We start from the raw sequence: 10,353 nt of genomic DNA, 5'->3' as shown, positions 1-10,353 counted from the left end.
CTTAGAACTTTAGCAGAAATTTCTCACATTTTCAAGAAAATTTTCAAAAGGCTATTTTTACAGGGACAAGTTAAGCTGTGAAGTGGCTTTTAGGGGCCCATACAATACAAACACCCAATTTTAAAAACTACACCCCTAAAGGTATTCAAAACAGAATAAACAAAGTTTCTTAACCCTTTAAGCAGTTCACAAGAATTAAAGTAAAGGTAAAATGTACAAATTTCATTTTTTTGGCAGAAATTCATATTTATTTCCCAGTTTCTGTATTTTTTTTTTTTAGAAATATCCTACATGAGGCCCTAGTGTGATACTAGACTAAAACACAGGCCTCAGAAGCAAAGGTGCACCTAGTGGATTTTGGGGCCTCCTTTTTATTAGATTATATTTTAGGTACCATGTCAGGTTTGAAGAGGTCTTGTTGGGCCAAAAGAGTGGAAACCCCCCAAAAGTGACCCCATTTTGGAAACTACACATCTCAAGAAATTAATCTAGGTTAGTAGTGAGCATTTTGACCCCACAGGGGAAAAAGTGCTACAACATTTGTAGAGCAGTTTCTCCCAAGTACCTATATGTGGTCATAAACGGCTGGTTAGACACATGTCAGGGCTCAGAAGGGAAAAAGCGCCATTTGACTTTTGGAGCTCAAATTTAGCTGCAATAGTTTGCGGAGGCGATGTGGCATTTGCAAAGCCCCTGAGGGGACAAAACAGTAGAAATCCCCCACAAGTGACCCCATTTTGGAAACTACACCTCTCATGGAATTTATCTAGGAGTCTATTGAGCATTTTGACCCCAGAGGCTTTTTGCAGAAATTTTTGGAAGTAGGCCGTGAAAATGAATATCTAATTTTTTTCTAATAAGATATAAGTTTAGCTATTTAGCTGTGGTCATAAATGACTCTGTGGACACACGGCAGGCCTCAGAAGGGAAGGAGCGCCATTTGGAGTTCAAATTTAGGTGGACTGAGTTGCGGAGGCCAGAGGCGTAGCTCGGTTTTCCAGTACCCGGGGCAAAGATTTAGATTGGCGCTCCCGCCCCAACTTCTTTCCCGACATCTCCGTCCCGCTCGCCATGTTTGCTTTCTCTATCAATCAATGAGGTGTAATTTTTTTTAACAATTTTTTTAATGTAACCCGAGCATAAAACCATTTGTACATTTTACAAGCGATATAGTTCTATAAGGGAGTTACCATAACAATAAATTAAAAGAAAATAAATTAAAAAGGCCACACACAGCCCCCTTGTAGATAGTGCCACACACAGCCCCCTTGTAGATAGCGCCACACACAGCCCCCTTGTAGATAGAGCCACACACAGCCCCGTGGAGATGGTGCCACACAAACCCCCCTGTAGATAGCGCCACACACAGCCTTTTTATGTAGATAGCTCCACACACAGCCCTCCCTTGTACTTAGTGCCACACTGCCCCTTCGTACTTAGTGCCACACAACCCCCTCCCCATGTACATAGTGCCACACAGGCCCCCTGTACATAGCACCACACACAGACCACCCTATAGATAGCGCCACACACAGTGCCCCGTAGATAGCGCCACACACAGCCCCCCTGTAGATAGCGCCACACAAAGCCCCCCGTAGTAAGCACCACACCCAGCCCCATTGTAGATAGTGCCGCACACAGCCCCCATGTAGATCACTCCACACACAGCCCCTGTAGATATTAACACACACAGCCCCCTGTAGATAGTGCCACACACAGGCCCCTGTAAATTGTGCCACACACAGCCCCCTGTAGATAGTGCCACAGAGAGCCCCCCTGTAGATAGCGCCACAAACAGCCCCCCTGTGGATAGCAGCACACACAGCCCCCTGTAGATAGCGCCACACACAGCCTCCTGTAGATGGCGCCACACACACACCCCCTGTAGGTAGCGCCACACACAGCCCCCTGTAGATAGCGCCACACACACCCCCTGTAGATAGCGCCACACACAGCACCCCTGTAGATAGCACCACACACAGCCCCCTCTTGTAGATATTGCGCAAAGCCTTCCCTTGTACTTATTGACACAAAACCCCTGCCCCCCCCTTGTGCTTAATGCCACTGAACCGCCCTCCCCTTGTACTTAGTGCCATACTGCCGCCAGAGCGGAAAGTGGTAGCGGTAGCCTATCACTACCACTCTCCACTCAGCCTTAGGAGGAGACAGGGGGTCTTGCGCTGGCATTCTGACTGGGGTCGGTGTCGGCCTGGGAGTGGACAAGTCCAGTCTCCTGACCTGAGTCACCTGACCTCATAACCCCTGAGGATGCTATAGCAGTAGTGAAACATGTCGGGGGCTTTTCTAATTTCAATTTCATGCTTGGCTGCTAGGCACATTGTTAGATTAATCAATGAATTGACTGCTGCACACTGCAGCCCTCATACTGGTCTGATCAATAGGTGTTCTATACCTCTGCACATTGTAGCAATCACCTACGATCTTTAACTAGCGTCACGCATTGACAATTTTAATTTTATATGTGTGGTCTGTCTTTTTGCTTAATATAGCCTATTAACCCCTTCAGGACCCAGCCTGTTTTGGCCTTCAGGACCCAGCCAATTTTTTCAAATCTGACGTGTTACTTTATGTGGTAATAACGTTGGAATGCTTTTACCTATCCAATACCTAATTTTGGTATTTATTTCTGAAAAACACCACAATTTCGAAAAAATTTGCAAAAATTAGCATTTTTCTAAATGTAAACGTATCTGCTTGTAAAACAGATAGTAATACCACATAAAATAGTTACTAGTTAACATCGTTTTTTGAACGTCCTTTTATTTTTATAGGACGTTACAAGGCTTAGAACTTTAGCAGCAATTTCTGATATTTTAAAGAAAATTTCAAAAGGCTATTTTTTCAGGGACCAGTTCAGTTCTGAGGTGGCTTTGAGGGCCTTATATATTAGAAAATCCACAGACGTCACCCCATTTTGAAAACTGCACCCCTCAAGGTATTCGAATCAGCATTCACAAAGTGTTTTAACCCTTTAGGCGTTTCACAGGAATTAAAGCAAAGTAGAGGTGAAATTTACAAATTTTATTTTTTTTGCCGAAATTCATTTCTAATACATTTTTTTTTTGTAACACAGAAGGTTTTACCAGAGAAATGCAACTCAATATTTATTGCCCAGATTCTGCAGTATTTAGAAATATCCCACATGTGGCCCTAGTGTGATAATGGACTGAAGCACTGGCCTCAGAAGCAAAGGAGCACCCAGTGGATTTTGGGCCTCCTTTTTTTTTAGAATATATTTTAGGCACCTTGTCAGGTTTGAAGAGGTCTTGTGGTGCCAAAACAGTGGAAACACCCCAAAAGTTACCCCATTTTTGAAACTACACCGCTCAAGGAATTTATCTAGGTGTATAGTTAGCATTTTGACCGCACAGGTTTTTCGCAAAATTTATCAGAATTAGTCTGTAAAAATGAAAATCTACTTTTTACTGAAAAAACATAGAAATTTTTAATATTTACAAGAAATAATAAAGAAAATGCACCCCAACATATGTAAAGCAATGTCTCCCGATTACGGCAATATCCCATATGTGGTAATAAACTGCTGATTGGACCCACAGCAAGGCTCAGAAGGGAAGGAGCGCCATTTGGATTTTGGAGCACGGATTTTGCTGGATTGGTTTTCGGTTCCATGTCGCGTTTGCAACACCCTGGAGGGACCAAACCAGGGGAAACCCTCCAAAAGTGACCCCATTTTGGAAACTACACCTATCAAGGAATTTATCTAGGGGTATAGTTAGCATTTTGACCACACAGGTTTTTTGCAGAATTTAGTGGAATTAGGCAGTGAAAATGAAAATCAACTTTTTTCTGAAAAAGCATAGAAATTTTTAATTTTTACAAGGAATAAAGGAAAAAAGAACGACAACATTTGTAAAGCATTTTCTCCTGATTACGGCAATACCCCATATGTGGTAATAAACTGCTGATTGGACCCATGGCAGCGCTCAGAATGGAAGTAGCGCCATTTGGATTTTGGAGCACGGATTTTGCTGGATTGTTTTTCGGTGCCGCCTTTGCAACGCCCTGGAGGGACCAAAACAGTGGAAGCCCCCAAGTTGCCCCATTTTGGAAACACCCCTCAAGGAATTTTTCTAGGGGTATAGTGAGCATTTAGACTCCACGGGTCTTTTGCAGAATTTATTAGAATTAGGCGGAGAAAATGAATATCACAATTTTTTTACACTAAAATGTTGAATTTTCTAATTTGAACAAGGGATAAAGGAGAAACAAACAACCAATTTTTGTAAAGCTATTTCTCCCGAGTACGGAAATACCCCACATGTGGTCATACATTTTTTCCATTAGAAATGAATTAACCCTTTCAGGACTGATCCATTTTTTGCTTTCTTATTTTCGTTTTTGAGTACCCGCCTTCCAAGAGCCATAACTTTTTTCTTTTTCCGTCAGTAGAGTGATGTGAGAGCTTATTTCTTGCGGGAGGAATTGTAGTTTCTATTGACACCATTTAGGGGGGATTCAGACGAGCGCGATTTGCGCGCGTGCAGGCCGCGTATTTTCTGCGCGTCACGCACAGCACTATAGAAGTCAATGAGGCAGTTCAAACAGTGCGTGATTCTTGCGCAGCGTTTGTTCGCTGCGTACTATACGCGACAGGTTCAATAACTCTGCGTATTTCACGCATCACGCACCCATTGAAGTCAATGGGTGCGTGAAAATCACGCATGTCATACGCTGGCAGCAGCTGCGAACGCGCGTTTTTCACGCAGGACACGTTGTCTCAATGCAAATGAGTTTGAACTAACTAGTTGAAACCAGCAGAAAAGCAGGAAGTTGGTTAGACAGCAGGTTTTGCAAAAGAGGCCACACCGTTTGCAAAAGCACCACAAGCACCTTGCAGGCATGCCTCGGCAGATGGATGTGGCGAAGCTCATTAGGTTAGTTCAGGAGCGGCCGGAGGTCTGGAACACCCATGCGGAGTCGTACCATGACCGCACATTGAAGGAGGCAGCATGGGAGCAGATAGCAGAGGCGCTATTTGAGCAGGAGTGGGCCGACAGCCGCACCCGTGACCGGCAACAAATTGGTGAGTGGATATCTGTGTGTCGCCATTGATGTGTATAATGACATCCATATTGGATATTGCGTCCCTGCTGAATAATTGCCTGTCATTGCCAACGTTTCGGTTCAGTGCCATCTTTATATAGTATCATCAACTTAGGTTTGTTCTTGTGTAGACGTGTGTTTTACACCAGTTTATATGCACTGTCTGTGTGCGCACTCACATCTGCTGAGTTTATTCAATGATGTGTTCTTTATTCATCATACAGTGGACGATGTAAAGAGACGGTGGCGCAGCTCGAGGGACCAGTTCCGTCGAGAACATGGATCCGGCGCCCGTAGCGGAGATGGTGGTCCCCAAAAACGGCGCTACATTTACTACGACCAGCTGTTTTTCCTGCGGGAAATAATGGACATGCGACCGTAAGTACTCGTTGTTGTCCCTTTGTGGCCACGTCACCTTCCAAACATGTTACATACGCCAAAACACCTTTGTGTTTGCACATGACATTTGGTTCCTCAACTGACGTGTCCCCTATATTATAGAACTAGCGACACTCTGGATGCGTCAGAAGAGGAGGCACGGCCCCAGTGTAGCCAGGCGTCAGAATCCGCTGCTCCCCTGGTCGCCCTAACCCCGGAGGCCACTAGAGAGGATCCTGGTCCAGTCGCCTCAGCGCCTGAAGCAGGACAACCGGACCAAGTGGCACCTAGTCAAGCAGCACCCCGCCGCAGACGTCCTGTTAACCCACCCGCAGCTGCACAGGTGGACGCCCGTGTTCTTGAGTACCTGCGCCGTGCAGCTGATGAGGACCAGCATGATTTCTTTTGTCGGAGCATGGCACCTTTGATGCGGCGGGTACCAGAGGATAGGTTGGTGCGGCTGCAAATAAATATGCTGTCGCTAATCGACTGTGCGACACCCCCGCTAAGTCCAGGCCGGTGCTTTACTTCTATTGAGCACTGGCGTAGTGTCTATATGCCCTCAGCGCGTGCCCATGTGCCAAGGCCCTCCCAACCTGCCCCCGTCTTCTCGCAGATGGCGCAATACCCTCCTGCCCCAAGATACCTCTCCCCTGCCCCAATGCCTGGGCCAGTCCGTCACTTTCCTCCATACTCCATACCTGGGCCAAGTTTACAGGCTCACATGCAGCCTCAGGGTTACCCACCGCAGTATCAACCCCAATATGCTGTGCAGGAACAGGCTCCTCAGGGCCGGGGACAGCATAGTGGTGCGGAACGGTCTGGTTACAGCTCGCCGACCCATGCCTATCATAATCTTTAGGGGCTATTTTTTTCTACGGGCACATGTTAGAAAGCGATGACATGCTAGGAATCCCTACATGTATTTGTTGTATATGCATCATGTTGGTGCACTTTTTAGTTCGGGTATGTTTTCCCGCCTCTGTATTTTGCTGATATGGCGTGTATGTGCCACAAACATGACTGCTAAAGTTAGATATTTTGAACTTCTGTGTGGACAATCCTTTTGTTACCTTGCGCACCATTTCTACTGCCTCTACCGCTATGAGGTGCTGTTGCCTTAGAGGTTGTGACGGTATTATATTTCTCCACCACATCTTTGAGGTCTTCGTTGTTCGGAAGGGGTTTGGAATACCAGGAACTCAGCTGTAATTAGTATAGTTAGTGTTTGGCCATAACTAACTTTACTCACCCCGAAAGGCTCACATACATATAGGGCAGGAAATACATAGTTTCCACAAGAGGATGTGATGTCCATGCATTCTTGCCGTCTAAAAAGGGTATTCCAAGCGCCTACCGAGCTTTAAGCTCGCAACCCACGTCAAGGGGCCTCAAGTTTTGCGAGTCCCTAACCCTCCCCCACACCCCCCAAAAAAAAAGGCCTTGAGGGATAAACAGACGTTCTCTCAAAGAATATTAACTTCACCACACCTCAAATGGCAGCGTTCTGGCAGGTTACATCTCAAGCCTGCCTGTCAAAATACTCTGCAAATTGGTGGCGCACTCGCTGCCCACATGTCGGTGCCCGGCCAGGCCGAGCAGCCTGGCCCAGGCTGGTGGTGGGTGCAGATGTTCCCATATATTCCCCATCATGAGCGGCATCATGGATGCGGGTAAAGTTGTGCAGCACAACACAGGCTTTGATCACACATGTGACATTTGACGGCGACAATTGCATTGATGTCATCAGGACCCTCCACTTGCTGGTCATGATGCCAAAGGCACATTCCACGACTTTCCGTGCTCTGCATAGTCGCTGATTGAAAATACGCCTACGGTTATCCAAGCCCCTCCGCGCAAATGGCCGCATTACGTGTCTGCTGAGGGCAAAACCTTCATCTGCAACCATAACATAAGGAACGGGTGGCCCGCTGGTGCCAGGGAGGATGCTAGGCTCGGGGACATCAAGTTGGTTTGACATTAGACGCTGGGCCATTCTAGATGAGCGAAAAATGCGTGCATCCGCCGAGCTGCCATAGGACCCGATGTCCACGATGGTAAAGCAGAAATTACAGTCCGACAAGGCAAGCAAGACTATTGAAAAATACTGCTTGTAATTGAAGTAGCGAGAGCCAGAGTGGGGTGGTTTCTGCACACGGATGTGCTTCCCATCGAGTGCACCAATACAGTTAGGAAATTGGGTGTCGCGTTCAAACTGCTGCGCTATGCGAAGCCAGTGTTGGGCCGTAGGCTGAGGGATCACGCTGCTCTTCAATCTCTGCCACAGGACCACACAGGTTGCTGGGACAATGCCGGAAATAGTGGAGACTCCAATTAGGAATTCAAAATGAAGGGCATGGTAGCTATTGCAGGTCGCCAAAAATCTACAGGAAATCATACAAGCAAACCACAAAGCAAACATGTTAGTTAGGACATTAAGGACATAAAATAATGTGTAACCTGGATCACAAAACTGCACATACCGTAACGTCAGAAGGAGACGCTCCTCGGGGGAAATACAGCGTCGCATGTTTGTGTTCTGATAGGTTATTCCAGGCCGAACCAGCTCCAGCAGCATATCAAAGGCACGCACAGACAGGCGGCAAAAGGCCCGAAATTTCTCAGGGTGACGACGGAGGTCAGCAAAGAGGGTATGAAAATGCCCTTTAGAGGTGCGTTGGGCCACTATTGGGTGAACCCACATCCTACCTGATCTCCGCCGGTGTGGCCGTAGAAGGCTACCTCGTTGCCCAAACCTCCGGGATAGCATCCATGCTAATAGCACACGGGCCAGAGAGCTAGGTGGCATCAATGCAGTCTGGCAGACAAACTTCCCTAACATACTGGTAGAAACAGTGGGTTGCATCCAAAGCACACAAATGAATTAACACAGGTGCACACATGAAGCAGGGGTATTGCATTCATGGCCCTTTTGAAGCCTGGCGTAAACAGAACAGCTGAGTGCGTTTTTTACACGTGCGGGAAAAACGCATGTCTTACGCGCGTATTACACGCATACATCGTTAAAAAACGCATTGCACACGCTGCTGACACGCGCGCAAAACGCTGCGTTGTTTGCGCGCGCAGAAACGCAACGTTCGTGTGAATCTCCCCTTAAAGTGCCATAAAAAGTACTGGGAAACTGAAAAAAAAAAATAGGATAATATACGAATATAGGAAAAAAATCTGATTCCATTTTTTGGGGTTTTCGTTTTTCCAGTTTTCGCCGTGCGGTAAAAACGAAAACTACAGTGATTTTGGCGGTTTAAATTATTTAAGTTTTTTACGGTGTTCACCGTGCGAGTTAAATAATGGTATATTGTAATAGTTCGGCCTTTTACGGACGTAGCGATATCAATTCTGTTTATTTTTTTACATTACTTTTGAAGAAAAATGGGAAAAGTTGTTTTTTTTTAACTTTAAACTTTTTTCTTTCTCACTACTAATAACTTTAATTCTTCTACACATTTTATTAGTCCCCTTAGAGGACTTGAACCAGCGATCATTGGATCGCGGGTACAATACACTGCAGTACTAATGTATTGCAGTATATTGTTATTTTTACAGACTCCTGTAACAGCGTGATCGCTGTTCCTGTCCGTTAGTCCCGGGTGTCAGCTGTAAAACACAGCCGACACCCGCAGCGTATGGAGCGGGCTCAGCACGTGAGCCCGCTCCATACATTACCCCCGCACCATGACATGCTATTAAGTCATAGTGGGCAAAGGGGTTAATGCACAGCGGGTGGTGTGAATATTGCAATTTTCCACTGATATGCCATTTTAGTGCATAATATGTCGTGCCCAGTTTGTGCCCCTGAAGACAAATACCTCATAAAATGTTAAGCGGGTTCTCCCGGATATGGCGATGCCATATATGTGGGCACAAACTGCTGTTAGGGCACGCTGCAGGGCTCAGAAGGGAGGGAGCGCCATTTTTCTTTTGGAGCGCAGATTTTGCTTGGTAGTTTTTCTGTTTTGGGTTTCGCTGGTATTTCAGTTTATAATGTGGGGGCATATGTAATCTGTGCGGGGTACATGAGGGTATAATAATGCGGTAAATAAATAATAATTCATAGAGGTGTGGTCAGTGTCGCACTGATAAATGGTGTCTGATGTTACCCGCTTTTAGAAACACTGCACATTTTGCATCGCCATATTCCTGGGAGCCAGAACGTCTTTATTTTTTCACCACCGGAGTTACGTGAGGGCTTATTTGTTGCGGGACAATCTGTACTTTTCATTGGTACCATTTTGGGGTACATGCAATTTTTTTTATCACTTTTTAATACATTTTTTTGCAAGCCGGGTGACCAAAAACAAGCAATTCTGACAATGTTTTTTAGTTTATTTTTTGCGGCGTTCACCGTGCACTATAAATGACCATTATATTTTATTCTGCGGGTCGGTACGATTACGGCGATACCATATGTATATAGGTTTTTTTTATGTTTTGCAGCGTTTGCACAATAAAATAACTTTTTTATAAAATAATTTATTTTCTGTGTCACCATATTCTGAGAGCCGTAACTTTTTTATTTTTCAGTCAAAAAAGCTGTATAAGAGCTTGTTTTTTGCGGGACGGGTTGTAGTTTTTATCGGTATTATTTTCGGGTACATGCGACTTTTTGATCACTTTTTATATTCTATTTTGGGAGGGGTGGTGACCAAAAAATAGGGATTGGTGTGGTTTTTTATTGATTTTTTTTGGGGTGTTCATCGTGCGGGAAAAATAACATTATAGTTTTATAGTTGGGGTCGTTACGAACGCGGTGATAGCAGATATGTGTACTTTTTTTAACGTGTTCATTTTTTTCCTATAATGAAAGGCTTATTATAGGAAAAAAATGAAGTGTTTGTTTATATAACTTATAACTTTTATTTTTACACT

The sequence above is a fragment of the Rhinoderma darwinii genome, chromosome 1 (assembly GCF_050947455.1).
Source record: "Rhinoderma darwinii isolate aRhiDar2 chromosome 1, aRhiDar2.hap1, whole genome shotgun sequence".
NCBI classification, from domain to species: domain Eukaryota; kingdom Metazoa; phylum Chordata; class Amphibia; order Anura; family Rhinodermatidae; genus Rhinoderma; species Rhinoderma darwinii.
Note: the sequence above shows the minus strand (reverse complement) of the source record.